General features: G+C 35.5%; 1 protein-coding gene across 1 annotated transcript in view; it reads left to right on the top strand.

Annotated features, from left to right (window-relative positions):
• The window catches only part of LOC145682397 (uncharacterized), a 260,717-nt gene that overhangs the window by 205,791 nt on the left and 27,107 nt on the right, over nt 1-27,819 (top strand). The window lies entirely within an intron of this gene.

Here is a 27,819-nt window from a genome sequence, read left to right as displayed (position 1 = left end):
TAGACGTAAAGAGAGAGTTTGAAGAACCGGTTCGGACAAACTGGTGCGAACCGGCCAAATGACACCACTGAACCTGGCCTACAAAAAAAGAGTTTTTCTGCATACAGTTTCAGTTACCAGTTTCTTGCATACTAGGAGGTTTAAGTAATTAATTTTTTTATTAGTACATATCATCCCATCATTTGTTGAGAAAGAAAAATGTGTTCAATTACTTACTGATATTTAATCAACAGTTTGTAAAGGTACGCCTTTTTAAAGTATGTTACGTGAAGTAGCATTATTTTGTAATGCTGTACTAGTATTTTGTTATTTTGTTATTTTACAAGGCTGATTTTTATTCATTTGTCAAAGAGATACCAAATGTTTTTGCAATTGTTATAGCTTAAGTTCCTATATTATCACGTTTTAGTTTCGCTGTTGCAATATATACGTATAAATATATATATAGCCTGTGGTGACTCAGTGGTGGAGAGTTCACTTCTAATGCGTGGGGCCCCTGATTCGATCTCAGCTCGTGCCAAGCGGGCTTTGTGGTGAAGAAACACCGTGTGCATGGATTTTCTTCCCACTGTTCGTTCCACCACGTCATTCATTCTCATCACCACAATCCCCTTTAGTCTTCACAGAATAACTGTGGAGCGTAAAACTGAAAGATTTAATTTCGTTTGCATTTATACCAAAAATATGGTCAGTGATATGTTTATTGAATTAGTGTGTAAGGTGCTCATTTTTAGAATATGTATCAATAGAAACGCATTTAAGAACATCTAGTAGAAGTCCACAGATCTGGTCTAAAGTTATTCAAAAGAAGGTGAGGGTACGTGATGACATTAAAACATGACACTCGCGTCACATTCAAAACCCCTTTTATATGGTATTGAGAAAAACATGCAGTACTAGACGTAACCATGTAACCACCGTACCAGTAGCTGTTTGGACAGGTAGCACTCGTTTAGATACTAAACGTCTGTGAGCTAACTATATGTAATATGCTGGCCGATCCATGCGGTTAATGTCTAGATTCTTCAGTGTTTCTGTAACTTGGACAGTTCTGTCATCCATATAAACAAAGTCAGGACCTACTACACCACGGAAAACACGAAGAAATTCTTGCAGGCAGAATACCGTTTTCCAGTAATGTATCCTACTTCGAAGATATGAAGTAATCCTCTATGTTTCATTATGCTCCCTGATAATATAATTTCAGGAGTCCCATACCTGTTACATTTACGAATGTGCTGTGCATGATTTCAGGTTTCCCATTCTCTCCACAACATTTGATATCCAGAATCACACGTTACAAGAACCATGATTCATCTGGAAATATTCTTATTCCCACTTTGTATGTTCCTTATAGTACTGTAATCAGTAGTACTGTAATCAGTTCGTAGGTTTTCTCGGGGCTCTCGAGTTTTCTCCCACATTATAATCCTACCAATTACTTTATAATCATCTATTTGCTTTTAACCTAAAGGTAATAATAACCATAGGGCCTAAGACTGGAAATTTTATTGCATTTTATCACTATAATCTGGCACGACGGTGGACGGGGATTAGTGAAACACATTTCATTGGCACTGGCATTTTGGAGTGTATAGTCCAACACTATTCAGTCGTCGTAAAATGATTCTGGACACACATGGACATCAGATGCACCAGCAAACACTAGCAATTTAAGGTGGCATGACAGATCGATTTTTTTTTTCTCAACGGCCTTATATACACTCAAGTCCAAAATTATTGTCACATGTCTATAAATATGTTGTTTTAGGAATATAATTTGATAACGAATTCCCTCGGTATTTCTTACCTAGGTATAATGTTGTATGTGTATAATCGGCAAAGACATGTGTGTATGGCAAATTTCATGTCAAAAGAGCAGTAAATAAGAACAATAAAACGAAAATAAAACTTTCTTATCCATTTAGCAGCGTTTTGTTTTACTCATTCTAATTTTTGTATTTATAATTCTTTTCCTATGAAATTTACCACAAATATACATTTCCCGATTATACACACGGTACCAGTATTAAAAGTACCCTACAAAATCATTATCAAGTTATATTTTTACAAGAAGACAGTTATAGATATGTGACATCATTTTGGACATGAATGTACCTATCCTATTGAAACTATAATACACCTTGCAAGACTTCCACTGTGCGACGCATAGCAGTTTCTCTTGTAGCAGTAGGTTACTGAAGTCTGGAAATGACACTCTTTCAGTTCCCATCATATGGAAATGACAATCTTTCATGTGCCCATCATATGGAAATGACAATCTTTCATGTGCCCATCATATGGAAATGGCAATCTTTAATGTGCCCATCATATGGAAATGGCAATCTTTAATGTGCCCATCATATGGAAATGACAATCTTTCATGTGCCCATCATATGGAAATGACAATCTTTCATGCGCCCATTATATGGAAATGAAACTCTTTCATGGGCCCATCATGTGCAAATTACACTCTTTCATGTACTGAGCATATAGAAATGACAATCTACCCATCATATGGAAATGGCACTCTTTCCTATAATACCCATCATACATACAATCTTGTTTAAAAAAATCGGCTTCACACTTTGTTTAAAATTCCCTGGTAACCGCAAGTTTCAGATGCTTTGGCTCTAAATAAAGATCTCACTTAGTCCAGAATAACAACATTTAATTCAATTTGTAGGAGAGAGAACAAGGCTTTTCAAAGAGACGTGAGTGACCAGTTTCTTCTGAACAAGGTTGTACAACCTTTTTGCCACTTTACTTGCCTCACAGCAACCTCAAGCTCTGCCAGTATCATGATTGCTTAGATCAACCTTTCTACCCATCTGCCAATAGAGGATTCACTTTGCGCGACAGAATTGCTCTGACAACGAACTTCTACCGTTTTCTACTGTATCTTGTGGACATTACCTTCTCACTCAAAGACGCAGTCTTTCACTGATAACGACGCTCAGAAAACACGCTTACAAAAGCTTACGACTGTCCTCTGCTGGTATACTGTATTTATAACAATATATAGAAACGGTGTCATGGAGCAAAAGTCATGGGTCAATACGTGTTTGTTCCCTAACAATTGTCAAACAGGGTAGGCGTCGTCATCTTGGCATTATAGGCACAAACTATGATTCGCACACAACTACGCTTATGCCCATTAACCTTTGAACTACTAACAGTATTCTCTTTACATACACTCCAGCCTGTCCTATGCAGTAGCCAGTGCGTTCAGACCTTCAAGCTAGAACGAACTTGGCCTCTACAAACACATTCTGTGGTACAAATATAGTTTGAATCTAACAATATGCATAGGATGTTCTTAAATGCATTTTTTCTAGTTTATTACTATTTGATATGTATATTTAATTAAATAAAACTTCTATGTGTTTTATTTTATTCGAACTATCGTTTCAAAGGCCTCTCCGTGCTTTAATCTGTATTACTGAAACGTCAGTTCGAATAAAATAAATCTGATGAAATGTCAAAAGTTTTATTGAGTCATTCTTTGTTATTTCGTTTATATTTTTAAATGTATTGTTAAATTACATTATTAAAATACCTTATGTTTTGTAATAAATAGAAGTAAATTGTTTTGATCATTTAATAATGTGTTTTTGTTTGCAATATTGCACCTTTTTCTCTTTCTCCGTTGATTGTTTTTGTTTAGTATAACTTTCAAATAATATTTCTAAAAATGTGAAATATATCACTTCATCATGTGTTGGTTATGTAAATTCCAATTTTTGCAGTCAGTCTTAATTTAATGTGTTGGATGTAATACAATTTTAGGTGACTGCTAAAGCCTTTTAATGAATTGGTATAATTGAAGTGTCAAAATTTTACGTCTGGTGGGAAACCATCCTCTGTAATGCAATGAATGGATGGACCTAAGTCACGCATATAACGTCGAAAAACTCCGTATATGTTCAGAAAACAGGTTACAGTGCCAAGTCAATCAGGAGGCAGGTTGTTGATAAACAGGTTAAGTGAAAATATACCATAGAGAAGATACAATTGCTAGTGATTTTTCTCTTACGAGCTCAAACTGGAACATTCTGTAAATCTAGCTGCGGAAAACACCAATAGAGCATTTGTGCTAGAAGTAGTGAATGAACGTACTATACGCCGTTGGTTTATAAAATTGGGCAAAATATTTAAAACAAAAAGGGGGGCACGAGGGCTCAGTGATGGAGCGCTTATCTCTCTAGTTCGTGGGGTTCCTACTTTGATCCCCGGTCAAGTAAGTTTGTGGGGGAAAACATCGTGGGTTTTCTCAAGGTACACTCGTTTCCTCTTATACGCTCATTCCGTCAATTCTTCCATTATTATTCACTTGGTTTAATCATCTGTCTCCCTTAGCCTAACGGACATAATCGTGGGACGTTAAACTGAAAGATTTCAAAACATTAAAAAAACGAGATTTTGAATTTGAGACACTACACGTAGTACTTTTCCACGTTTCTGTACTATCTCTTCCGTCGTATGTAAACTGAGTACTCGGTCTCTAGTATAGCCACCAGTAACTAGCAGACCAACATCTTAACCTTTCAGAGATAAACACCCGAGCTCACAACACTAAGTCTGAACTCATCCTATCATATGAGAAGTAACACTCTCAATTATTATTTATCCTTATTCTAAGTCCTGAGTCCAGTGGACTTCGCGTCTAGTCTCATTCATCGATCTTCAAGAACGAGGCGTTTTCAGGTTCATAAGAAGGAAACCATTTACATCATCAACAGCGGGTTACTGAGAGAGGTTGATTGATTGATTGAGCATCCCAGGAGTAATTTTCATCTCAGTTTTTATTGCTCCATTGAGACCGGAGGTGGTGGAAATATCTGATTTCCATTTTGAACTCGTCCAATTTATTGATAACATGCCTTAATGACACTGTTATAAGGATGAAGGTAGAACTTAAATACTACAATAATCAGTGCTATAAAGACACATGTACTTTACTATGTCGTATTGGTAATCTTAGTCTTTTAGCAGAAATGAATTACTTCACACAGAAGTGTGTTTTATATCTGAGTTTAATAATCTTTCATTGATAATTTAAAAAATATAGAGTGCTTAATGTAGCGTAGTGAATTTGTGTATGTAGGAAACATGTTTCTCTCTTAGTAACCCGCTGTTGTTGATGTAAATGGTTTCCTTCTTACGAATCTGAAAACGCCTCGTTCTCGAAGATCGATGAATGAGACTAGACGCGAAGTCCACTGGACTCAGAACTTAGAATAAGAATAAGTAATAATTGAGAGTGTTACTTTTCATATGATAGGATGAGTTCAGACTTGGTGTTGTGGGCTCACGTGTTTATCTCTGAAAGGTTAAAATGTTGATCTGTTAGTTACTGGTGGAATTAATAAAACTAGGAAGTACTCAGTTTACATACGATGGAAGAGATAGTACAGAAACGTGGAAAAGTACTACCTGTAGCGTCTCAAATTCAAAATCTCGATGTGTGCCGAAGAAAAAATGTCAATTTGAGAAGGGAGCAGGAAGATTTGGTGTAGAAAACTTGGTGTAAAAAAAATTCGGTGCCCGGAAAATTTGGTGTGTGGAAAACTCGGTGTGGGGAATGATTGGTGTAAAGAAAGATTCGTTATAGTAGACCGTTGGATCTATTACAAATTTAACTTTAAGGATAAAGGAGCGTATTAGTTTTAAGTTCAAACTTTGAGCAGAACGTACTTTTACTGTTTACTGTAAGGAATTTTAAAAAAATATGATTGTGAAATAATTTGAATTCAAGATTTTGACGGAATTTATAATTTCATGACTTATATGACGAGAAATTAGTTTTTCGATGTCCGACCGTGTGATTTAATGAAGCAACCATTGTTATCAATCGACATTTAATTTGAAACTAAAGTTTATTTATTACTGATCACTAGAGCCCGGATTTCCATGCACAAACCAACCCCAAAATATGCATGCAAATATGCACGAAAAGTATCAAAAATTTAACATATGCACTGAAATATGCACTAAGAAAATAAAATGTCAGTTTCTTACAAAAAGATCTTATCTTAATGATCTCTGCTGCAATGAACTATTAACGTTTTCCTTAGGTTTTCTTCTGTCAACCCTTTGCGTTTATCAGTAAGAAACGTTTTGTAGGTCGAAAAGTTTCTTTCTACATCGGCAAAAGTCACTCGTGCATGTTGAAAACATCAAATGTCTTCTTGTGTTACGTTCTCTTCCAATTCCATGTTTTCACAATTAAGTACATTTCAGTGGCGGTTTCTCTTAATGTTTGCATGTTTGTACAAACCTCCTTCCAGCATCATCTTTTCTTAAACAAGTGCGTTTGCAACGGTACTGGCTAGTTGCTTTCTGCTTGGGAGTTTGACTAACTCCCTAGCAGGGCCACTGCGCAGTAAGGAGATTATCACGTCATGCACTGCCTCATAAGGATCCATATGCTTGCAGATCTTTTGCAAGCAAATCTACCAAACAAAAACAACTTTTCCAAAATAAAACAAAATGCTTTGGAACTGGAACTTCTCCACCGTCCCTCCTCCTGCAATATTGGTTGACATGGTTCTCGGCTGAATAGGAATGGTGTGCTTCATTGTGACAATGTTGCGTGCCGTAACCAAGTTGCTACAGAGGAAAAAAAAAAAAAATAATAATTGCGCCTTGCCTAAATGCGAGATTGCCAAGTAGTCATAACTATTGGTTCTGTCAACCAAGAAAGGTCAAGGCAGATATGGAGACAGTAAAGGCGACTCCGTGAAGAGTGAAGACAAATTGAAGGTGTCAATATTTAATACACTCGTATCTAAATGAGTAGACATTTGAGAGCATAGATAGAATGTTTTCATATGTATGTGGGTGAATGAGAAATTTGGATATCAGTTTTTAGAAAAAGAGCGTTAATTGGGGAGGGGGGTGAGAGTTTAAAGCAGACTTTGTAATGTTTTATGTTTGTGTGTGTGTGTGCCGGTCTTTGTTGTTCATTGGAATATGGTTGCTGTAATTGCATAATTACGTGTCTGTTCCTGATATACGTGAAGTGGCAATGAATTCTGTAACGTCTCTGTTCAACGAGACCTTTTCAAAAAGAAAGGCCGATTCCGACTCTCAATATAACGCAAGTAATTAGAAATCAGAGACGAACACTTACAACGAAATTTAATCCCAACTTATACTAACAGCTTAAGTGGTTATGTGGATGTGAAATAAAAATGCTTTGTTGTTTTCCGTGTTTGTTGTTCCGTGGGGCGGGGGAAGATGCATGGAGTAAAAATGGTGTGGACAGTGGCGTATTTAGGAGCTGGCTATCGGGCTCAAGCCCCTTCCGAAACCAATTTTATATATGCAAAACTTCATTAAATGTGTCGCCACCGAAAAGAAAAAAATATATGTGTTTATTTACGTGTTGTGCATAGCCCCCGAAACCAAATCCTAAATACGCCACTGGGCGTGGATATCCAGCATCTGCACGACAAAATCAAGAAACATGAAAATTCGTCAGCTCATATAAAACACGTTCTTAATTTCACTACGTTGGGAAATGTGAATATTGCTGCTTAACTAGATGCTGGTTATAGGTGGGCCATTGAGAATCACAGTCAAAAAGTGAGGCAAAATAGGTACATGCTCAATATAACCATCAATTGCATTCGGTTTCATGGTGCCTTAGAACTAGCTTTAAGAGGACATGATGAAACAGACTCTTCTTCAAATCCGGGCATATTTCATGGATTAATTAATTTCAATGCAGAGCTTGACAGCGCTTTCAAGAGTCAAGTTTAGCGCTTACTGAGTACACTGATAGGGAAGTGGAAGCCAGTATCAGACAAACCTTAGAGGAATTGAACGCGTGGATTGAGGATAACAAATTAAAATTAAACATTGATAAAACGACAGTAATGCACTTCCATCATTCGCGAAACATTAACGCAAATAATCCAGTCATTCACATTAAAAATAAAAATATAAAAGCTGTAAATTAAACTAAATTTTTAGGACTTTAGGTAAATGACACAGTGACGTGGGATAAGCACATTAACACATTGCAAAAGAAACTTTGTAAAGTACACTATGCATTGAAAAGCGTGAAAACTGCATTCAACATACCAACACTTAATTTACCATAGTCAATTTGAAACGCTACTTTCATATGGGATAGTACACTGGGGAACCTCAACGCAAAGTGAGATAATATTCAAAATACAAAAAGGAGTAATACGAACAATAAAAGAACATAGACTGAAAGTATTTGAGAACAAAATCCTAAGACGAATATTCGGACCCAAGAGGAACGGGAATGGGGAATGGCGGAAACTTCTTAACGAGGAACTACATAATTTATATGGTTTACCCAACATTGTTAGGGTCGTCAAGTCTAGGAGGCTTAGGTGGGCGGGTCTTGTAGCTGGAATGGAAGAAAGTAGAGACGCTTTCAAAGTCTTGACTGGAAGACCAATTGGAAAACTACCATTAGGAAGACCTAGGAGCAAATGGGAGGACAATATTAAGATGGATCTCGCTGAGATTGGAATACAAAGTAGAAACTGGATGCAGTTAGCTAAGGATAGAAGTCAGTGGAGAGCTTTTGTGAACACGGCATTGAACCTCCGGGTTCCATAGGCCATAGAGTTAGTTAGTAATACGAACAATAAAAGGTATTAAATCAAGAGCTTCATGTAGAAAAATATTCAGAGAACTAAAAATTCTTCCCCTACCTCGTCTCTACATATTACGGATTGCAGTTTTCATAAACAAACATCTCAAATCGACACTCAAGTGCAATAGTGACGTGCATACTGACGATACAAGGAAGGAAAGAGATTTTGCTATTCCTACACACAGTACAACACTTTACCAAAAAGGCCTTAAGTATACAGAAATATTAATCTGTAAGAAATTACCTAACAACATAAAAGATTCCGAATCAGATACAATTTTCAAAGAAAGACTAAGACGATACCTATTGTCACATTGCTTTTATTCTCTTTCTGAGTACTTTGAACGTACACAAGAAGCTTGTAAAGCCATAATTAAATGAAAACCTAGTAACTATAGTTATAATAAAGTGGACAACTGTAAATAATACAACAAGTAAATATGTAAATAAGAATAGTAATATATAAGTATAGTGATATGTATTAGCAATATGTAAGTTAACTGTGTATACATATAAATTGTGTACTGTGTATCAAACCATCTGATTATTTTACAAAAACTCACCTTACAGAAGATGTATGTGTGCTAGTAATAATATGTACGGTATATGATGTATAAGATGTATTAGATGTATAAGATGATCTTTGTTATTCGTATAGAAATATTGACATGTTCTATACCGCATGTACAGTTGTACAACACTATGGTCACTTGAACGCAAAGTAAATAAATAAATAAATTTAAAAAGCCCAACAATTTTCAAGAGCACATCAAAAATCATACAAAATGAACTTCTCCACTGCATGCTCCAAGCATGCCATGAAGAAATCGCTATACGTGCCTGAAGTTGGCCCCCCCACCTCTCCCAAATTACACCAAACATTGCACATCGTTAGTGCATCGTTAGTGCACGTTAGTGCACTCAGAACTAACGTTAGTGCTATCAGCGTTTACGAGATATTGAAGATTTTTGGTGGGGGGGCCAACTTCATATGAAGTTAGCCCCCCCACCCATCTTTATGCAGACAGATTTTCACAAAACTTAGCGCATCGTTAGTGCATCGTTAGTGCACTTAAACACACTAAGCACTACCGTTAGTGCTATCATATTTTGGGATTTATTCAAGATTTTCGGTGGGGGGGCCAACTTCAGAAATATCAAATTCTATACAAATAGAGGTAGAAACATGGGGTCAACGGCAATCGTTAGTGCATCGTTAGTGCACCTAAACGCACTAAGCACTAACGTTAGTGCTACCATATTTTGGGATTTATTCAAGATTTTTGGTGGGGGGGCCAACTTCAGAAATATCAAATTCTATACAAATAGAGGTAGAAACATGGGGTCAACGGCAATCGTTAGTGCATCGTTAGTGCACCTAAACGCACTAAGCACTAACGTTAGTGTTACCATATTTTGGGATTTATTCAAGATTTTTGGTGGGGGGGCCAACTTCAGAAATATCAAATTCTATACAAATAGAGGTAGAAACATGGGGTCAATGGCAATCGTTAGTGCATCGTTAGTGCACCTAAACGCAATACGCACTAACGTTAGTGCTACCATATTTTGGAATTTATTCAAGATTTTTGGTGGGGGGGCCAACTTCAGAAATATCAAATTCTATACAAATAAAGGTCGAAACATAGAGTTAACGGCAATCGTTAGTGCATCGTTAGTGCACCTAAACGCAATAAGCACTAACGTTAGTGCTACCATATTTTGGGACTTATTCAAGATTTTTGGTGGGGTGGCCAACTTCAGAAATATCAAATTCTATACAAAGAGAGGTAGAAACACGAGGTTAATGGCAATCGTTAGTGCATCGTTAGTGCACCTAAACGCAATAAGCACTAACGTTAGTGCTACCATATTTTGGAATTTATTCAAGATTTTTGGTGGAGTGGGCAACTTCAATAATATCAAATTCTATACAAATAGAGATAGTAACATAGGATTAACGGCAATCGTTAGTGCATCGTTAGTGCACTTAAATGCACTAAGCACTAACGTTAGTGCTACCATATTTTGGGACTTATTCAAGATTTTTGGTGGAGGGACTAACCTCAGAAATATCAAATTCTATAGAAATAGAGGTAGAAATATAGAGTTAACGGCAATCGTTAGTGCATCTTTAGTGCACTTAAACGCACTAAGGACTAATGTCAGTTCTACAATATTTTGAGATTTATTCAAGATTTTTGGTGGGGGAACTTCAGAAATAGCAAATTCCATACAATTGATGTGAAAATATGGGGTTAACGGCAATCGTTAGTGCTTCGTTAGTGCACTTAAACGCACTAAGCACTAACGTTAGTGCTACCATATTTTGGAATTTATTCAAGATTTTTGGTGGGGAGCCAACTTCAGAAATATCAAATTTTATTCAAAGTGTCAGTATTTTCAGCAAGCACTAACGAACGCACAATTACTTTGTTAGTGCTTGAAGTGGGCGCAAATTCACGCTGACCACCAATAATATTTTACTTGTAGCACCTACACTAATTAAGCACTAACCTTAGTGGTTGGTGCACGATGAACCACTAACGATGCACTGAGGATTGTACTAGAAGTGATCATTAGTGATTTTTAATTTGGCAGAAATTTGACACAGTGAAAAACTTCCCTTAAATTTCTTATGTGAGTTTCCTGAGATGTAACTGGTCATAACTATACTAATAGTGAAGCACTAACGAAACTGAACGTATTTTTAGAACCACATACGATGCACTAATAAACTGCTTTAATTTTTCCTTATTGGTTGAAGTGGGGTCGCCAAGTTCATGAAGGTTTCCAAAGGGTTTTTTACTTGTAGGACCTACATTAATGAAGAACTAACGTTAGGTGTTAGTGCACTATGAAGCACTAACGATTTCAGTAGAAGAAGTCATTAGTGCTTTTGATTTTGGCGGAAATTTGACGCAATGAATTTCTTATGAGATTTTTGTGTCATATAATTGGCCATATCTACATCGATAGTTAAGCATTAACGGAACTATGGGTGTTTTGCAGAAGCGCTAACGATACATTAACGAATGGACTTATTTTTCGTTAGTGCTTGAAGTGAGAACCAAATTCACGCTGGCCCGCAAAGGTTTTTTACTTGTAGCACCTACACTAATGAAGCACTAAAGTTAGGTGTTGGTGTACTAGGAAGCACTAATGTTACAAGTAAAGAAAATTTTCGAAATTAGCGTGAACTTAGCCCCCACTACAAGCACTAACGAAAAAATTAGTTTTATTCGTTAGTGCGTTGTTAGTACCTTTAGAAGTTACAAGTAGTTTTGTTAGTGTTTCACACTTAGTGTGGATATGGCCAATTATAAGTCACAAAACTCCCATAAAAAACAAATGAGGAATTATTCATTGTATCAAATTCCCATCGCATTCAAAAACACTAATTACCTCTGTTAGTGCAATTGTTAGTGCATCATAAGTGCTTCTTAGAGCACAAACACTTAACGTTAGTACTTCATTAGTGTAGGTGTTACAAGTAAAAAAAACCTTTGGGGAAGTCAGCATGAATTACGCACCCACACTTTAAGCACTAACGAAAAAAAATAGTGCCATTCGTTAGTGCTTCTATAAAGCACTAACAATTTCATTAGTGCCTCACTATTAGTGTAGTATATGGCCAATTACATATCACGAGACTCAAGAAATTTATGGCAAATTTTTTATTGAATCGTATTTCCGCCAAATTCAAAATCACTAAAGATCTCTTCTGGAGCAATCGTTAGTGCATTGTTAGTGCTTCTTAGTGCATCTACACCTAAGGTTAGTGCTTCATTAGTATAGGTGCTACAATTAAAATACTTTTTGAGGCCAGAGTGACCTTAGCGCACCCACTTCAAGCACTAACTAAAAACTTAGTGCAATTCGTTAGTGGATTGTTAGTGCTTCTAGAAAACACTAACAGTTTAGTTAGTACTTCACTATTAGTTTAGTTATGGCTAATTACATGTTACCAAACTCACATAATAAATTTATAGGAAATTTTACATTGCATCAAATTTCCGTCAAATGCAAGAGCACTAATGATCTCTTCTAGTGCTATAGTTAGTGCTTCTAGAAAATACTAACAGTTTCGTTAGTACTTCAATATTAGGGTAGTTATGGACAATTACATGTCACGAAACTCCCATAAGAAATTTATTGGGAATTTTTAATTGTATCAAATTTCCGTCAAATTCGAAAACACTAAGGATATCTTCTAGTGCAATTGTTAGTGGTCCTAAGTGCACCAACCTCTAACGTTAGTACTTCATTAGTGTAAGTGTTACAAGTACAATATCTTTGGAGGGCACGGGAACTTGCCCCAACTTCAAGCACTAACAAAAAATTAATGTCATTCGTTAGTGCTTCTAGAAAGCACTAAAGGTTTGTATGGATTTTGATATTTCTGAAGTTGGCCCGCCCAACAAAAATCTTGAATGAATCCCAAAATATGGTAATGCTAACGTTAATGCTTAGTGCATTTAAATGTACTAACGAAGCACTAACCATTGCTGTTAACCCCATGTTTCTACATCAATTTGTATGGAATTTGATATTTCTAACGCTGACATCTAACCAAAAACCTTGAATAAATCCCAAAATACAGTAGAACTGACATTAGTGCTTACTGCGTTTAAGTGCACTAACGATGCACTAACGATGCACTAACGACTGCCGTTAATCCTATGTTACTATCTCTATTTGTATAGAATTTGATAATATTGAAGTTGCGCACTCCACCAAAAATCTAGAATAAATTCCAAAATATGGTAGCACTAACGTTAGTGCTTAGTGCGTTTAAGTGCACTAACGATACACTAACGGTTGTCGTTAACCCCATGTTTCCACCTCTATTTGTATAGAATTTCATATTTCTGAAGTTGCCCCCCCCAAAAATATTGAATAAATCCCAAAATATGGTAATGCTAACGTTAGTGCTTAGTGCATTTAAGTGCACTAACCAAGCACTAACGATTGCTGTTAAACCCATGTTTCTACTTCAATTTGTATGGAATTTGATATTTCTGAAGTTGGCCCCCCCACCAAAAATCTTGAATAAATCCCAAAATATGATAGCACTAATGTTAGTGCTTATTGCGTTTAGGTGCACTAACGATGCACTAACGATTGCCGTTGACTCCATGTTTCTACCTCTATTTGTATAGAATTTGATATTTCTGAAGTTGGCCCCCCACCAAAAATCTTGAATAAATCCCAAAATATGGTAGCACTAACGTTAGTGCTTAGTGCGTTTAGGTGCACTAACGATGCACTAACGATTGCCATTGACTCCATGTTTCTACCTCTATTTGTATAGAATTTGATATTTCTGAAGTTGGCCCCCCCACCAAAAATCTTGAATAAATCCCAAAATATGATAGCACTAACGTTAGTGTTTAGTGCGTTTAGGTGCACTAACGATGCACTAACGATTGCCGTTGACTCCATGTTTCTACCTCTATTTGTATAGAATTTCATATTTCTGAAGTTGGCCCCCCCACCAAAAATCTTGAATAAATCCCAAAATATGGTAGCACTAACGTTAGTGCTTAGTGCGTTTAGGTGCACTAACGATGCACTAACGATTGCCATTGACCCCATGTTTCTACCTCTATTTGTATAGAATTTGATATTTCTGAAGTTGGCCCCCCCACCAAAAATCTTGAATAAATCCCAAAATATGGTAGCACTAACGTTAGTGCTTAGTGCGTTTAGGTGCACTAACGATGCACTAACGATTGCCGTTGACCCCATGTTTCTACCTCTATTTGTATAGAATTTGATATTTCTGAAGTTGGCCCCCCCACCGAAAATCTTGAATAAATCCCAAAATATGATAGCACTAACGGTAGTGCTTAGTGTGTTTAAGTGCACTAACGATGCACTAACGATGCGCTAAGTTTTGTGAAAATCTGTCTGCATAAAGATGGGTGGGGGGGCTAACTTCATATGAAGTTGGCCCCCCCACCAAAAATCTTCAATATCTCGTAAACGCTGATAGCACTAACGTTAGTTCTGAGTGCACTAACGTGCACTAACGATGCACTAACGATGTGCAATGTTTGGTGTAATTTGGGAGAGGTGGGGGGGCCAACTTCAGGCACGTAATCGCTATTATTGTTTATACTAACTATTATTATTATTATTATTATTATTAATAATAATAATAATAATAATAATAATAATAATAATAATAATAATAATAATGATAATAAACTATTATTATTTATAATTATAATAATAATGAAAAAGACGAGGTCATCTATTGTGCACCACTTAAAATTCAAAGCACGAGCAGCCACTGGAACATTTGCATTGGCACAGATTGTTTTGTACCCGGGATTTTTGCCTAACACTTTGCAAAGTTCACCTGACGCTATTTTCGCAAGACCGTGAGTTGTTTCAGTGGACAAAGTCTGCGATTATTCGACCAACAAAGAGAGTGAATGTTGCAAAACATTCTTTCGCGATTCCAACTGTCTGATAATTTCGGGTATTCTCGAGAAATGGTAGTGTATGTACTTAATTTTGTTCTCAATGTCATTTGTAGAGAAACATTTTTAAGACGGCTGCATCATCGGGACTTAGTGAGCCTACAACTGTCTTCACTTGGTTTAAGTTATCTGAATAATACGGCACAGCTTCTAGCCACCAGCTCCACTGGTTGAGAAGGTACTGGAAAATTTTCCGCAAATTCGCGAAAGATACGTACGGTCGATGGATCTTTCACAAATACTTTCTTTACATTTGATACAACCGCGTCTACTGCTAGATATTAGCATCTGATTGCTTCTGCTAAGCAATGAAGACCGTGTGCAAGACAAGTCAGGTGGACTAATTTAGGATAGGATACAACACTGTCTACTATTATTATATATAACATTTTATTCTACATCTGCATTTACAAAGTGAGTCAGTTCAATTTAAATATAACCTATCTTCTTGTGATATACTCTCAAATATGCTAGTATGCAGCAATAAAATTCGGAAATATGCATTATCCTGCAAAGTTTACGAAATACCGTATGCATGCACATCGAAATTCACTCAAAATGTGCACTTATATGCGCTATCATATGCGTCTCAAACGAATCCGTCGGAAAGACAAAAATATTTTACATATGTTTCTGCATGCTAATATAAACATGTCACTGGTGCATGTGAAAAACACCAAATGCCCTCTTGTGTTACGTCCTCTTCCAATTCCAAGCTTTCACCATTAAGTATATTTGCAATGTCACAGATTGTTTTGTGCCCAAGATTTTTGCCTAATACATGGCTAAGTTTTTCTGACGCTATTTTCGCAACACCGTGAGTTTCACTGGACGAAGTCTGTGATAATTCAACCAACAAGGCGAGTGAATGCTGCGAAGCATTATTAGGGCATTTCAACTGTCTGATAATTTCAGATATTCTCGAAAAGTGGTTGTGTATGTACTTGATTTTGTTCTCAATCCCACTTGTAGAGAAACATTTATCTGACACACATATAGCAGTTGCATCTTCAGGGTTTAGTGAGTTTACAAATGTATTCATTTAATTTAAGTTTTCTTCATAATACGACACAGCTTCTAGCCACGAACCTCATCGGATTAAAGCTGGCTGCGGAGGTAACGGAACATTTTTTGCAACTTCGCGAAAGATATGTACGAGTTGATATGTACTTGATGATTTCACAAATACTTTCTTTATATTTGATACAAGCGCGTCTACTTCCAGATATTGGCATCTGATTTTTTTCTGCTACACGATGAAGACTGTGTGCAAAACAAGTCAGGTGGACTAATTTTGGATACAACATTATTATATTATTCTATACAACGTTTTATTCTACATCTGCGTTCACAAAATGATTCAGTTCACTTTAAATATAACCTACTTTCTTGTGATATAGTCTGAAATATGCCAGTATGCAGCAATAAAATTCAGAAATATGCAGTATCCTGCAAAGATTACGAAATATGCATGCATATCGAAATTCACTCAAAATGTGCACTTATATGCACCAACATATGTGTCTCAAACTAATCCTTGCAAGTCCGTCGGAAAGAAGAAAACATTTTCCATACGTTTCTGTATGATACTATAAACATGCATTTTGCATATAAATCCGGGCTGTACTGATCACGTTTTATTTTTCTTTCTTTTCATCGTACATACGTATGATAAAGGATTTGCCAATTAAAGCGGGGAAATCCATAAAGTATAAAATAAACCGATAGTACTGAGCTAAATATACTACACCTTGAGCACAAAGTCCTGCCCTGATAATAAAAATTTATTACTGAATAACCGTTGGACAGAATAATGTAAATTCTGGTCCGTTACATAGGTTAGTATTACAAGTTTTTTTAAAAGACCAATAGATGGCACTAGTGCTACCCAAGAGTGACGCAGTACGTTAGTTGGCGCGCGCGGGTTAGTTGGCGAAATGGCATCGAAGCAGGAGAAAGCGCAATGCGTGCTGTGGTATCACGCTCTCTCCGCCACAAACATTACTCCACTGGATTTTTTTTTTTTTTTTTTTTTTTTTTATGGGGATATATCAAGGACAGTCTATGCCACACCTGTTGCTGATGTCGAGGAACTGAAGGCTAGGATACAAGCAGTTATGGGTACTGTGACAGAAGACATGTTACAAAACACCTGGCGGGAACTGGAATACCGCTTAGACATTCTCCGAGCTACCAAGGGGGCACACGTTAAAGTAAGTGGTAAGAACGTAAGTGGTCTTAAAAAATAACTTGTAATACTCACCTATGTAACTGACCAGTATTTACATTATTATGTCAAACGGTTCTTCTGTAATAAATTTTTGTAGTCAAGGCAAGACTTTATGCTCACCCTGTACTATAATTCATCCTTACTTAAAAGAATAGTTTTTTTAACATCTATATTACAGAAACTCTTTATTGAGTATTAAGTTCCTTCTATGAGTAATTTCATTTCCTTTTCTTTAATATTTTAATAGTTTTGTATGAAGTGGTAAATAATGATGTAATATTTTTTTGTACATATTTGTTGAACAATTTTATTTACATTCTCAATCTATGCTGGGTTGAGTACCCTAAATTTCGAAGTTTGAGCTGATTGTATGTCATATATGTTTAAGTGTTTTCAGTTGCGTCTCCTGACGTGGATGTTAGGGCGTTGGCAAGAAAGGAAAAATATATTAACCCTTACAACCATAGGCGATACTAGAGGGGAACCCCCTCTTCCCAGGAGCAAAGATAAGCCCACCCACTTTTTTTTTTTTTTTTAATGATCAAAAATATTGTGACAAATTTACCTCAATTTACGCATAACTATTTTAGTGGCATTCGCATTCAGCATACGAGTATTTAATAGTGACTATACTTTGCCCACCCATCGATTTCCTGAATATAGTCTGTACCTGGAAGTTCTCGCAATTTTCGAAAGTAGGAAACCATGATCAACACTGCATAATGTCCTATTTACGCCAACCTATAAATAGCAATTTACTTCTAACAATTTAGTCTGGAAATTATAAAGAGCAATCAAGGATGATGTTATTACGTAAGCAATACATTTAATTATAATAATTATAGTATAAGTAAATATACCCTCAAAATATGAAACTGAAAATCAAAAAGAAGCAATTATTTACTTACAATTACGTGAATTTCAGCTCAAGTCGTCTATCTTTGCGTAGAAACATCTGGATTACTGCTTTAGAAACAGTAATAGGGGCCCGAAACCGTAAGTCTTGAGGATGACCCACTAACGACAACGTAAATGAAAATTAGGGAAATAGAAAGGCAGAATGGAAAACCGTTCTGTAGCTTAACGTCCAGACTTTTTTTTTTTTTTTTTGCATCGACTGACACTTCGAACACAATTTGGATCGAGAAAAAAATGGTTTCTTTTCACCGTACTCCTTACACGTATGTTAGGAAAAAGTCGATTGCACCATCAACTTTTGAATTGAATGATATGTTTAGCAATAAAAAAAAGTGCGTAGATCATACCCCCTCTTCTTCCCAAAAATGTACATTCACAAATAAATCTACAAACTTGGCAACGCTTGAGAGAAGCAGAAAACTCAAAACGTTGATTTCCTAACCAACGCCTTGGATCACACAAGCACGAGGTGAGAAACACGAAGCGCATGCACAACAGGAGTATTCTAAAGCAGTGAAAATTCAGCCAAAGCGTTGCCAACGACTTACTTGCAGAGTTGCCTCCTCAAAATATGACAGAGACCGCACAGCACTTCTCTATTCTTTTGTGCACTTCAACAGTTGATTCTGTCTCGTTGAAAATTAAAAAAAAATAAATAAAAAAATAAAAAATAAAAAATAAAAAAATAAAAAAAATCCCAATTAAATCAAAATAATCTTTTCTTCATTTTTCGTTGGGCGTTAACACACGACTTGCACACCCAGAGAAGACGCTACTGAGTGTTTTTAGGACTAATACATATTTTACAAAACTTGTTCTTACTCTTTACTCATTATATTCTCGGAATTATGTTTCTATAACTATTCTCTGAACTTATAGTTGTGATTGTTTTATTTCTTATAAAAAGTGTCAGATCGATTGTGTGATGAAAACTAAAAATTATTGTTTCGTGATTAAGAAAAAAAAAAAAAAAAAAAAAACTATTACGAGATACAGGGGTGGCAAATTTTAAATCAACCACCCTATATATATCGTTTAACGAAGAAACATTGTGATAGTTAAATAAATGGATTCTTATCTGATTTGGTAAGTATAGTGGTTTTGATTTACATATTGTATGTTAATTGAGGTTTCAAATGTCTATAAATGAAATCTAATTGATATATATTTATTGGATTATAAAATAACTGATTAACAAAACAATTTATTACAACTGTTGCAGACATATTTAATAAGTAAATAAGTACTTTAGTAATTTATTAATTTAGTGCACTAAAAGAATGTCTGCTGTCTCAAAAGATTAATAAAGAAAACAACTTTATAAAATAACCAAGATCTGAAGGATCTGGTATTTAGTGGGGCCTATCAGAAGACCTCCATGAGAATATTTATAAATATATTTTCAACAAGATAAATTTAGTTTAATAAAAAGGTAAACTTATATACAAGTCTTTGTACTAAGCAAATTATCATTGTTCGTACGTTAGTTAACACAATATAATACATCATTTGATGATGTTTTGGTTTGTTTACTCTTCAACTTCGACAGACGTGTTATAAACTTCAATTCAGGTCAATTCCCTCTCATGATGAGAGGTTCTTGGTGTGAGTAAGGAACCGAATACTTTTTTTTTTGTAACTGATGGTTAATGGGTATCCGGTGCAATTCAAATATATATTGGATGAAACAAATAAGAGAAGGCAATTATTGTACATGATTAATTTGAGAGGTTTGAGGATGATAATTATCAACGAACTTAAAAAGTTCGTTACTGAATTTTCTATGTCTGTGTCTGTTATTTGCGATTTTTTTCCAGTTTTGAGTCCCCTATTCGATGGAGCTTCAAAAGCTATCTGAGAAAGTGGTGGAATTTTTCGCGTCACTCTTACCGTTCCCGAGATATTCGCCAAAAAAAATGTTCCGATTTTGTGAGATTTAAGGAGCCTTATCTCGGGAACCGTAAGTCATAGAGAGATGATGTTTTTCGAATTTTTCAATTTAGAGTCCTCCATTTTGAGCATGTGTATTCGTAAAACAACATATCGTAGAACGTTTCAACACAACTCTCAAACAAAACATGTGGAAAAAATTAGTACTCAAGGAAATTATAAATGGACAGATATATTACAAGAATTGTTTAATGAGTATAATAATAAAATAGATAGAACAATTGGTATAAAGCCTGTAGAAATTAATAAGGAAAATTAATTCTTTTTAAGTGTTATTATTCAGTTCAAAATCTCTTGTCGCGAATTCTGTCGAGGAATTTGAAGCTTAAAATATATAAAACGGTTATCATGCCTGTTGTTCTGTATGGTTATGAAGCAGTTCGCGTACTCTGGGGAAGAACGTAGACTGAAAGTATTTGAGAACAAGATCCTTAGACGAATATTCGGACCCAAGAGGAACGGAAATTGGGAATGGCGGAAACTTCACGACGAGGAGCTAGATAATTTATACGGTTTATCAAACATTGTTAGGGTCATCAAGTCTAAAAGGCTCAGGTGGGCAGGTCATGTAGCTAGGATGGAAGAAAGTAGAAACGCTTTCAAAATCTTGACTGGAAGACTAATCGGAAAAACGACCATTAGGAAGACCTAGACGCAGATGGGAGGACAATATTAAGATAGATCTCGCAGAGATTGGAATACAAAGTAGAAACTGAATCCAGTTGGCTAAGGATAGAAGTCAGTGGAGAGCTTTTGTGAACGCGGCATTGAACCTCCGGGTTCCATAGGACATACAGTTAGTTAGTTAGTTAGTTAGTTAGTTATGATGAAAGTAAGAGGATAGTATTCTTAGCATAGTGCTCTAAAGATTGGCTAAAGACGACATTGGAGGACTGTATAATATAAATTACCTTCTTCTGCATAACAATAATATAATGGGGAGTCAGCACGTTTAATTTGAAAAAGTTTGGCTGGAGTGAGGAGTGTGTTGAGTCTTAGACTAATTAAATTATTTAGTCAGCTTTTTACCAAAACAAAACAAAACAAAACAAAAAAGTGTTCGGAGATGATATCGTACTTAACCAATAATATGTACAGTTTATTTTCCTATGCTGTAAATGTAATGTATCTAACTAAGTTTGTATCACAAGGAAAATTGTAGATTGTTCTTAGGTATTATTCTACTTAGAAACTTCTGTAATTTTTTAATTTTCTTTATAGAGAGTTCCAATCTTTCGACTCTTGCCTGGAGTCTTGGTCACGGAGATTAAAAACAGGAAGAAAAAGAATAGAAACATCAAGTAATAAAAAGGAAAGGACTTACCAAGGGAAGAGCTGTAAAAAAAAAAAAAAAAAAAAAAAAAAGTCCAGTGCGTCAGCGATCTCCAAATGAGGTAAAGCGAATTAAAATACGGTGGAGTCAATTTGCGCGCCTTTCGTGTTCCTTGTTGGAAAGTTGCCAACTCATGTTCTTACTTTTATTGTCAAGGCAAGTGCTGTGAAAATTTTATGATGACCGCCTCCCATTCGTTACTCAACCATCCCTTATCTAGATTTATTTTTTATTTTTAAATGAATAAATAAATTTTCTAAATGGTTGAATGACGAATCGGATGGAGGCAGTAATTACAAAATTTTCACAGCATTGGCATGACAATAAAAATAATAACATGAGTTGGCAACCTTCCAACAAGAAACAGGAAAGACACGTAAATTAACTCCGCCATATTTTAGTTCGTTTCACCTCATTTCGAGATCGCTGACGCACTGGACAGTTTTTTTTTTCTTTCTTTGTACAATAGCTCTTCCCTTGGTAAGTCCGTTCCTTTTTATTCCTTGATTTTTTTATTCTTTTTGCTTCCTGTTTTTAACCTTCGTGACCAAGTCTCCAGGGGATGGTCGAAAGCTTGGAACTATAAAAAATTCAGGAATTACAGGATGATAGTTAAATTTCCAGAGCGTAGTTTTGTAATGGTCTTAAGTAGTTTAAATTATAACCTGTATCTTCTCATATTTATTTATTTCTATAAATCACTGTCAACTTTACATTCCGTAATTTGATTGGTTCTTTTTAAATTTACTTCTACTTTACTTACCTTCATGTTTCTTATAACAGCGAAACAATTGGTTTGCTCTTAAATATTTCAAATAACGTATCGGTTATTCATCTTCAGCAGGACAAGACTATTTTATTCCTTGAATTTACTGTTGTTTCAACTTCAGCTAGAATGGTATAACCAATTAAATATTAGTAATGAAAGATTTTGATGTTCACAATTCTTCAATATTGTAATCGTAGTCACTTACTAAAACAAAGACAAGGTGCATCTGCTATGTACTCACGTCCTACAGTATTAAATTTTTGTCATAGATCCGCAGAGATCCTTTTTTGGATCAAAAGATCCAATATATTTCAATCAAAAATTTTCTTGTACGCCTTATATCTGGAGGACTACATACAGTGTAGCCAAACCCAAACTATAACTTAATTCAGTATGATGTACTTATTCCGTAGAAAACACGAAAACTCGATTTAGGGGTCGTTCAAAAATTTTGTGGCCCCTGATTCAAAGACTAATTATTGGCCAAGATCGCGATCTTTTGATCCATTTTTGAATAATTCCTAAAATTCTTGTTGATATATGGGTCTTGGACGAATTTTCACTATAAAAATAAGCACTTCATGAAAACACTCAAGATAGCCATATTGATATTTTCCTAAGAATCAGTGCTGCCAAGTCCGACTATGGATTTTATCATTACTTGGGGTTAACATGTTCTGAAATGCTAATATGCGGACACACTTCCACTTATTATATTATATTAGATTAGATTAGATTTATTAATCATTCTCTGGACCATGCTATATGTACATTTGTACAAAATGGTATAGAACTCGTCAGTACATAATTTCGCTACAATATTTAAAACAAATACAATGCTCTAGTGTTCAACAACTTGTACAAATAGATATAGGCTAAACCAATTCTACAATCTATATAACAATAATATATGAACTTAATTATATTTTAATTACTGTATATTTGTATTTACCATCTTAACTATACATAAAACTACATCAACTGACATAAATCTAGTATATACAATTGGAATTTAATTACTTTTGGAAGTTTCAAAATTTGCTGCTAAGATATTCATTTACAGTATAAAACGTGTTTTCTAATAGCAGTTTGCGCACTGAGTTCACAAAGAAACTCTTTCCATGACTATTTTTTATGTACCCAGGTAGTTTATTGTACAACTTTACACCCATATAGATGTGTGATTTTCCGTATGCTGATGTTCTATGATACACAGTGGATACGTTATGCAAACCTTTCAAATACTTAAATGTGGCAGTATGCTCGCAATATACTAGTATAACATAGATCGACAGAAAGAACCGGAAGCATAGATACGGAAGGAACAGAGTAAGAAACTCATGCGACGTACTACAAAAACCTTTGTCATGTCAAGGTAGCAAAATTACATTCTTCGTGGAGCGCTATTACCAATACAATAGACTATATTAAGAACAGTGAGGCGTCGGTAGGTCAGTGGTAAAGCGTTCACCTCTGGTGCGTGGGGTCCCTGGTTCGACCCCACTTCGTGCCGACTAGGCCTTATGATGGACAAACATCGTGTGTGTGGATTTTCTCGGAAATCTCCATTTTCCTCCCATTTATTCATTCCACCATTTCATTCATTTGTCATCATCGCCGTCTCTTTTAACCCACCCGGCATAATCGTCAGACGTAAAACTTAAAGATGTCATTTATATTAGGAAGATAATAAACTCAATCAGGGAATTTCGGAAAATGTATATGAACGGAAATTTTTACTTTAAAAATGCAAACATGTGGTGACCTTGTGAATATTTGTGACATTTTGAGGATTTTTTGTTAATGGGGAAAATATTTTATAGAATCATAGTTTTATTTTATTTTATTTTATTTTATTTTATTTATTTATTTATTTAGAAATTTAAATTCTTGTAGATGAAATTTGTGATTACATAGTCTGTACCCAAATTACCTTTTTCGTATTTAGTTTATTAGTTCTTAGTGATATGCTTTAAAGACACTTCTATCGATTACATTTGAAGAACGATGTATAATTGTAATATCTGGAAGTATATGTTTAGAATTTTTAAGATTCTTGGAATTGCAAAAGACTGCTTCATTGTCATCTTTCGATTCCTTCAAATGTTCCTTTAATCTAATATAGAGCGATTTAAAAGAAAAAGATTTCTTTTGAGTCCAGAATTTCTGACTGAAGCCCGATTTTCATGCGGTTTGTGGTAAATGATCAAGGAAGTATGGGAGATTTACGGGACTGTGTTTACTGGTTTATATTCATCCGGATTAATATCGACCACGCCTTAAGAAAAACAGCAAATATTCGCCAGTGTACCTTATAACTGGAATGAGGTTTTGGATTTTTGAAGCGAAATTACAGAATACGAATTAAGTGTTCGTGAGAATACAAATAAGATGCTAATGGTAACACCCATAAATCACATGTTGAATAGCTTTAGCCGGTTTCTTGAGACAAACGACGGAGAAATTTCTTGGGTGACCTAAGGAGTCGATAACGGACATTTTCCACAAGAGCTGACTACAGGGTACGATACTTTTGCGTCTCACTCAGAAGCGATTCTGTTTCGTCCAATTTATCATTAGTGACTATATTATGTTCCTGGCTGGGGCAGAACATGAGTCAAATTTGTTTCTAAATGCTCTTTGCGTAGCAGCAAGAGATTCCGTTCTCCATAAACTTCCAACGATAAACTGATTTTTCTCCAAAGAGTACACTATTCTCACTGTGTCCTGATCATACATAGTAGCACAGAACCGTTCAGCACAATTCCCAATACAACGACCCAGTGTCCTGTGTCTTATTGACATTGGCGAGGTTGTAATCTAACCAAGAAAACTCAAATCTCCACCTCACCGCACATGATTCCAGTTGTAAGGTACACTGGTCTATATTTGCTGTTTTTGCTTGAGACGTACCCCGCATGAATTTAAACTAGTAAACATAGTTCCATAAATCTCCCATCCTTCCTTGATCATTTACCACAAACCGCATGAAAATCAGACTTCAGTTAGAAATTCTAGACCCAAATGAAATGCGAGAGTTAAAAAAAAAAAAAAAAACCCTGTATTTACGTTTTCTTTTTGCCGTACCTATATGTATATCATTGTATGATCACCTGAATGTTTGTGGTGAAAATAAAATAAACAAAAATGACTAATGCTGTTTTTTTCATTGCTTTTCACAGAAAACAGATGCTAATGCCTTGAATTCAAGATGAGAGAAATCAAATATTCATAAAAGAGGAATAAGATTGGACAGTTTCGAAAAGAAAGATGTTTTCTCATTCTGCAGTTCACAAGAAGAAGAGCAATGTAATTATACTTGTACAAATTAACTCTATGAGATATTGTGCCTTACTTGTTCTTTTTGATGATTAAAAATCTCGAAGTTTGGATGTAGTTGTGTCTGCGATAGTGTAGTAGATAGTTCATCTTTAAAAGTGAGAGTAAACGTTTCACAGTAAAGTGTGTAGTTTGCAGAAATGGCGGGTGATAAGCCGATTTATCTAAATATTGTTAAGTGTGATCGTAGATGTGATGCTCTCTTTGTAGAAGACCTCTGTACAAGCAATGATTTACAGATAGAGGATCCAGGTGTTGTTTGGGTAGATGGAAATTTAAGACTATGGTTTAAAAATAATTACGAAAGAAATTTGTTTATTAGTAAAATACCAGCTACGAAGTTTGGTCGGAATGCAAAATATGAAGTACCCACCCTTGTGTACTCTTGTATCATTAAAAATATTCTTGAAACACGTTCTACCGAGAAAATAGAGTACAAATTACGAGAAAAGGGCATTGATTTCGAGAAAATAGAAGTAGTGCGTAGACATTTATTATTGTACAGTCGAAGTTGTACAGAAATTACAAATTTGGTTAAAAATGGTGTTTGTTTAAATGATAAGACATACTTGGTCGACTATAATAAACGATACGAAATATGCTTAAGGTGTCAGAAATTTGGACATGTGGTTGTGGAATGTAGAAGTAAAAATCCATTGTGTAGAATTTGTGGTGAGTGTAGACTGACAGATTTTTGTACACATGATCGATTGCTTGTTTTTAGCATGCAGTTATATTGCTCCGTTTGCAACGTAACAAATCATAATACAGGTGAAGTTTGTTGTCCGAAGTATCCGATAAATACCACGAAACCTTTACCATTTGTTATCCATGTAGAACCGAGAAATCAAATGATTGAAAAAAAGTCTGCTTTAAGACGCTCAAATGAAAATTGTACGGATAGAGGTTCTACGATGTCGCATGTCACTACAACGAATTCAAACGAAGGAAGCTCAAAGAGGCAAAATATTGCAGAGAAAGAAAATCTGGATTCTAAAAGCAAAGTCAAAGAAGAACTAATAACAACTGACCAACAGAGAGTTGCAGAATATCCACCGAAGAAGAGTGAAGAGGCTCCTCAAGTGGATAATATAAAAGAGGAAATAAAACGTGATGATGATGATGAAGCATTACTTGAGCCTAAAAACTTGTCTAGCGCTAGCGAGAGCAACTCCTCTGTAATTCAGTCAGTAGTAGCGAATAAATATGGGGGCGTAAGAACAACCATCATATCGGAGAAACTTTCTGCAATTCGAGAAAAAGTATGTTCAAATGATGATCATGGAAGCGATCAGAAAAGCTCAGGTGCTCAGGAAACCATGGAAAAGCACGAAGAACCTGTGAGTATAAAAGATGAACCATGTCCTGTTGGAAATAATACTGTATCAAGAAAAGAAGAAATGATGAATAATTCAAATATGGCTGCATCAAGTGATCTAATTAAAGATTATAGGAATATAGTTGCCTTTTCAGTTAGAATGTTACGCAAGGAGTATCCAGAGAAAAAACACGTTCCATTTTCTACAGTTAAACAATACACTAAATTGAGAAAAGCATATTTTGATATCTTAAGCTGCTTGATAGGTCCAGCTCATCATATGAAAGTACCTCCGTTGAAAATTTCGGAGATCGAGGTAAAGATAGAAAATGATGAAGAATTAAGCGAGGTAGGCGTCGAATCAAGTGTTGAAAAAACTTCGTACGACTCAGTTGCTCAAAGCGATATTAGCCAACCAGAAGCAATTCGAGAAGAAGGTCAAAGAAACGAAATGTTACCATGTGAAAGCGTACGAAGTGAAGAAATTCACACTAAAAAAATTGAATTCATGAAAGAAAGAAAAAGAAGTGGGAGTGATTGTGATCATGATAGTAATTTACAATTGTCCAAGCGTAGGCGTTTAACTCAAGATGATGAAACTTCTGGAGCTATGACTACTGAAGGACATAACAATATGTCAACCGTAAAATGTAAACCCAACAACAGAAGTCAGCAACACAGCTCAACTGAAGATGTAATCTCTGAGAAAAATGGCAAACTAGTACAAGTTAAACATGAAAAGTGTGATGAGGGTATTAATTCGTGTAAGAGCAATGCCGGCATTCAAGCTATTGTATCAGTAAACAAATCAAATGTTCAAATAACAGCAT

This window comes from Thermobia domestica, chromosome 3 (assembly GCF_964235325.1).
Source record: "Thermobia domestica chromosome 3, izTheDome1.hap1.1, whole genome shotgun sequence".
In the NCBI taxonomy this organism is placed as follows: domain Eukaryota; kingdom Metazoa; phylum Arthropoda; class Insecta; order Zygentoma; family Lepismatidae; genus Thermobia; species Thermobia domestica.
This window is presented reverse-complemented; position numbering and strand designations above follow the sequence as displayed.